This window comes from Corythoichthys intestinalis, chromosome 11 (genome assembly GCF_030265065.1).
Source record: "Corythoichthys intestinalis isolate RoL2023-P3 chromosome 11, ASM3026506v1, whole genome shotgun sequence".
NCBI lineage: Eukaryota > Metazoa > Chordata > Actinopteri > Syngnathiformes > Syngnathidae > Corythoichthys > Corythoichthys intestinalis.
The window spans coordinates 29,774,198-29,780,229 of record NC_080405.1 but is presented as its reverse complement, the minus strand read 5'-3'; the positions used below and the strand labels follow the sequence as shown (position 1 = coordinate 29,780,229).

Sequence of the window (6,032 nt, the reverse complement as noted above, 5' to 3'; positions counted from 1 at the left end):
GAAATTTGAGGATGAAAATAACACTTAAAAAAAATTTTTTTTTTTTTTTTTTTTTTTTTTTTTCTTAACAGCATTTCAAACTACTTGGACTAAATCTATTTACAATACCTTTTTTTGTGTTTCCCGTCAAAATCTCTGCACATGTGACCAACCCACATAAATAATATTCTGCATCTGCGGAGCTCTTATTTTTCGAGAAAGCATGAACACATTTCCGCACTGAGCCACTTGTAGTCTTTTCTTCATGGGTGTAAATGAAGCTGGGATATGTGCCATTTGTTTCAGGTCGGAACCAGTAAACTTTGTGTCCATCCAAATAAGTTTGATTCTCAGAATGAGGGAGAATCGAACACTGTGAGGTCAGAGGCGGTCCGAATAGGCTTGAATGTGTCCCCATGTTTTCAGTGACTGTAATAACAGAGGGCTCTGCTTCTGGGAAGTCTGAAAGACAAATTAGACTTGAGGTCTTTTATTGTGGCATTACCAAAGGGTACCAAATTCACTTCTTCCAAAAAAAAGCAAGCTAACGTAAATAACTACTGTAACAACCTTTGAAAGCGACATATTATGAATGTATAAGTTCGTTGGCCCAATACAAGGTAGAAGTACTGCATTTTGAAATTGTCATATTTACCTTTGACCTGCAGAAATATTCCCTTCAAAAAGATCACATCCTGAACATATCTTGTCCATTTGAAACAGTAGTAGACCGCCATGTCACTTTTTCGCACCTGATTAATTTGCAGAACAAATGTCGCTATTTCTTCTTTGGCAACGATGTGATGTCCAGTGCTTGATGTTTTAGAATGATTTTTGTCCAAGTCTTTGTTGCGAGCTAAAAATTCTGGAAAAGTTCCAGAACCAAGGCGAATCCAAAAAAGAATAACTTCAAAATCCAAATCTTTTTCTTGGGGACATCTCAGATTGACACTTTGTCCGACTGCTGTGGTATGCGTCGTGAAGTAGGGACTACCTTTGCATCCTGAATATAAGCAAATGCAAAACAGATTTTAACAAGAATGATATACAGCATGAACATGATTATATGTTCCCTACGCATGAACTTGCCTCCATACGGAATGAGCAGGAGCAGCAGATAAAGGGCGGTCATCATTTTGTCGTCGTTTCAGCAAGTTAACAGCAGTCCATCTAGACAGCATCACACATTGATTTGTTTGGCTCCAATCACAGCAAAGGGGAGGGAACTAGTTGACTGATATCTCAAATCTGTCCACTAAAACTTTCCATTGTCTTGAAAATTTTTTCTCAGAGCCTCTCAAACAACTTTAAATTGTATATATAGTTTTCAAAAAAACGCCTATCGTGTTCAATATGCATCCACAAGTAATCTTTTAAAGACTCTCACATGCACTCTTTCACACACAAATGTCGTTTTCTGTTCATCAGATAACAAATGTTGCCCATTGTCTTGCAATCCTTGGTGTTCTTTTAGCAGATTTGCAAGTTAATTTGAATTCAAAATGACCAGTGTTCTTTTTCAACCAATTGCTTTGCCTACCTCTGCCAACTTATTCAGTTGTGGGTGACTGCATCCAAACCGTGACAATGCTTTGCTCTTATTGGCTATTGGCAAGATCTCAGTGGGTAAGCGTTGAGCATATAAAGGCATTGGTTTTTGATTATTTTAAGTTGAATTAGGAAAAGGAATTAACCATGTTGTCTAGATGAATGGGCATGTGGCAAGCACAAAGTGGGCAGTTACTATGTAACACCAAATCTGTTGGCGGGCAAAATTACTGTTTTGGAATCAGTTGACAGATAATGGTAAATAATCAGTGCTAAATCATTTTCAATTCTTAAATTATTTAACTGAAATAATGTTATTTAGCCAATTCACAGCTGATCCCTCAAGTCCCTATTAAATTGGAACAAAGTTTCACTTTCCTTTTCTCTCTCTTAATGTTCTTGCTGCACGTTATAGGATCTCAGTTTGTTTGCATTTTTATTGGGGGAATGGGATGTTTCTGTTGATCTTTGAATTATTTTGGTTGTTGCCATCATGTTGTCCATCCCTCACGATAACTGAAGCATTGATTCAGGCCCAGGCAATAAGCAGGTTCTTTATTTATACCTTTTCATCATTCTAGTAAAGGTTCATCTTCATGTTTTCAGTGGTCTTCAATTTTTTTTTTTTTTTTTTTTTTTTTAACCTGTCCTGTTCAGCTGTTTGACACAGAGAATGGAAGTCTAAGTGCCCGGATTCTGAACAGTTTTAATGTTTCACATTGAGAGTCTGACATACTCCCATTGTGATCATTCAAAATACCCATTTTATTATGACAAAGCAGCGAACAGGAAGGGATTATGGAGGGACAGAAGAAAAGAAATACAAGAGAAGAAGGAAAAGAAACACATACACAAACAACAACTAGAAATACATTGAACATCTAAACTAGTTACTAATATGCTGGTGCTATCGTCAGCGAGATGTATTTCCGGTTTACACCATGTGGGGGCCTATTGGCCAGTGAAAGAGGAGAATGGGGGTGGGGGTGTCTATAAGCCTATAAGCTAAGTGATTGAAAGGGGTAGAGTGTACACAAATCAGTTCTGTGATCTAGAACCCAGTAATTGTGTGAATCTCTTATGAGTGTAAGCCCGTTGGCGACCAACCCTACGCCGCCGCATCGCCAATCCCGGCACCGGGACCCCAACCCAAGCATGCCCTACCACATCCAGCAGCACGCAGGCCCCACCGGGCGCGCGACAGCCACGCAGACGGGCGGAGAAGCCGCGCGGGCGCCAACCCAGGGCCACGGCCCCCACCCAGCCAGCCCGGGGAGGGAGGGCGGGCGGGGGGGCCATGCGCAGCCCATCCCTCCTCCCGCAGCCCAGCAAAGGAGACATCGTCCCCCCCCCCCCGGGACCCAGGGTGGTCCCCCGGGCCACCCGCGCACCCATCAACCGGCCTTCAGGGATGGCAGGAGGGGACGCACCACCAACCCCACGCCTACACCCACCCCCGCCCGCCCACCCGGGCCACGAGCCACAGCCGCAGCCCCCCAACCGGCACGGCACGCCACGGGACCCCCAGCGGTCCACCAAGCCCCAGGCAAGGCAGGGTCCCCCGCCGGTGCAGGCGACACCCCGCTGATACACCGGCGCCCAGCCAGCGACCCGCGACGGAGCGCAGGGCGGATGCCCAGCCAGAGAAGAGAGGGGAAGGCGGAGGCAGGAGAACGCCCAGGAACTGCCACGGGGCGATGCAAGATCGGAGACCCGACCCCCCAACCTACTCCCGCGGCCGGCAGCCGAGGCAGAGGGGAGGCCACACCCCAGGAGCCACGCCATATAGAAAAAGTGTGGGACCCACCTACCACCCTATTACTGTGGCTGCCAGGTTCCCGACTGGTCCGAGTGGTCTTCAATTTTTGATAAATTCAAGGTTGGCCTATCCTGTTTTCACAAACTTTGTTTTCATTTTTTTATGTTTCCATTTCTAGTAGTCTATATTTTGGGCACTTATCTACATGACCGAAAAGGTTTTAGTTCATATGTACTGTTCCATTTGAAATGTGCAGCAATATATCAAGGGACAACTCCATAAATGAATAAAAGTAAAGATGAGATTGGACGGGGCTAAGTGTGTGTCGAAGTTTGTGTATGACCGTTCATGCAACATGCATTTCCTGACTGGCTGTTGGTGCTAAAATGTCACAGTGTGGTCTGAGTGCATCATCAAATACATTGCATTGTTGTTCTGTTACAACTAACGGAGGAAACATCAGTGGCCTGGTGATGAAGTCGTGGAGGGGATATGGTTGAATTAGCCAGTGGGGAATTTGTGCAAGCATTATTTGCAGTGTGAACATCATCTGTTTTTGTAACTGTCTAAATTAACAACACAAAAGTTGCTAGAATTGTTTTAAGTGACTTTTTAGGTCCACAGCATTTCCGTTTGCTCTATGAGTAGAACCCACACGTTACACAGATACACTATCAACCGAATGCTGTATATGGAAAGTTGGAGCCTTGTTGTGGTCGTTGCAAGCTAAACATTGTCGCTTTATTCGTCACTGAAATAAAAATAGCCACCATTGTTGAAATTACGACAACGCTGCCATTTTTTAAGAACTTCTTTATTGTTTGCAGTGAAAACTTTTCCCATAAAGGAAATTAACAATCATAATATCAATGTTTGTGAAAAAAAAAAAATGAAAAAAAAGGACACAATGTTAGGCAGAGGCTTACTTATAATAGTAATTTTATAGACAAATGATACTATTTACAGTGGCGGCAGAGTTTGGGGGGGCATGAAACATTTACATCTTCCTTGGGGAGGGGCGTAACAGAAAATAATTGAGAAGCACTGCCATAGAGGAAATTAATAATCATAAAACCTATAGTGTTTGTGACAGTTTTCATGTAGAGCACTATAAGATTAAGCTTTTACCAACTCTATGCAACATATTAAGAAGGACAGTGATGAAGAAAATTGGACATTGATTTTTTTTTTTTTTTTCCAGATATTTAAAATTGTGGTGTTTTGAGGACTGAAATAACATTTTTTTTAAGATGAACTGAGAAATCACATTTTTGAACAATTAGTTTGGTCCAGGACTTTAAAATCTAAAAAGACTTTAAATTCTCAACCTCCCCCATCACCCCTGGTTGGGTGGGTGGCTGTTCATCTCAAGCTCGGGTCCTCTAACAGATGCCTTGGAGTTTGAGGGTCCTGATATATACGTATGTATATATGTATATATATGTTATTAATAAATATAACTATTAAGGAATAAAATGTCCATTGAAAATAAAAATAATTAGAATGAATAAAAACAGAAATAAACATTCCACAATAACATTCTAAAGGGGATTTTTTTTGTGTGTGTGTGTGTTAAATTTCATACTGTATTACTTATAGAAACGCAATGCCAGCCATTGGCAATAATAGGCGTCCAATTCATTTGAACTATGAGGACTGGCTGTTAATGCTCATCTTTCAATGCCATAGATTGTCAGGTCTGGCAGTGAATCGCTGCCAGCCTCTCCCGGTCAAAATGGATTGGATGTCGAGGGCCATTAACGGCAGTCAATGAGTTAAATAAGTGCCCTATAAAGGGTTGAAGTTTGTGAGCATTGTGCTATTCAGCCTCAATAGGATTCCTTAAGACAAACATCAGTATACGTGCTAAATTCCTCATAACTCTGAATCGGATTGCCCCTTTTCCTTTTGACGATGGTCGGTGCTGCATAAACCAAAGTGTCATCGTTTCTCTGGAAAACAAGACAAATGTGTTGTGTCAGAATAGTAAAAAGAGAGCGGATATGTGGAAAACCTTTTGACTGACCTCCTGCCCATGATTGGATGTTTCCTCACGGGTTTGAGGTCTTGCTGAACATTGAAAAAAGAAAAGCCATCATCTTCATTGAGAGGAACACATGGAAATATTTCTCACACTTTCACTTACCGTTGCAGCAAAAACAGATTTTTGCCTTGATGTTGAATATTAACAAGGCGAGCCCAATGAAGGTTAAGGCCAAAGCAGCACCCAAGATGATGTTGATATACTTTTGTAAATCACATGTGCGTCCATCTGTATCGTTAAGATATAAATGTATATATATATATAAATGAATAAATACATTTAAAGAAACAGCAAGCATTCAAGCGATTTGTACTTTTCCAAACACACACTTTAGCTATTTACCATTAGTAATGTATTTTGTTGTGTTTCCCATGAAAATCTCTCCACATGTGGCCACTGCACAAGAATAAGTCCCAGAATCGGAGACGCTAAGGTTCTTTGAGAAAGTGTGAAGGCATTTCCGTGGAGAGCCATTTTCAACTTGTGTACATCCTTTATGAGCATAAATGAAGCTAGGATTTAAATCTTTTCTTCCATCTCTGAACCAGTATATTTTGTGTCCATCTGTACATGTTTTATTTGTGGAAGGAGCAAGAATCGAGCACTGTAAGGACACGGATGGTCCATGTCGGCTTGCATCAGACCTGAAGTCTTGAGCGTTATCGTCTATGAACAGAAATTAAACCACTGCAACATTAGAGT

General features: G+C 41.6%; 1 long non-coding RNA gene across 1 annotated transcript; it reads right to left on the bottom strand.

The window, feature by feature from the left end:
• Positions 1–4,731: 4,731 nt before the first annotated feature.
• Positions 4,732–5,545, bottom strand: LOC130923805 (uncharacterized). Its single transcript, XR_009064785.1, has 3 exons — positions 5,433–5,545; positions 5,313–5,356; positions 4,732–5,238 (listed from the first exon to the last, which is right to left on the bottom strand). It is a non-coding gene; the product is annotated as an uncharacterized LOC130923805 (long non-coding RNA).
• Between the last annotated feature and the right edge of the window lie 487 nt (positions 5,546–6,032).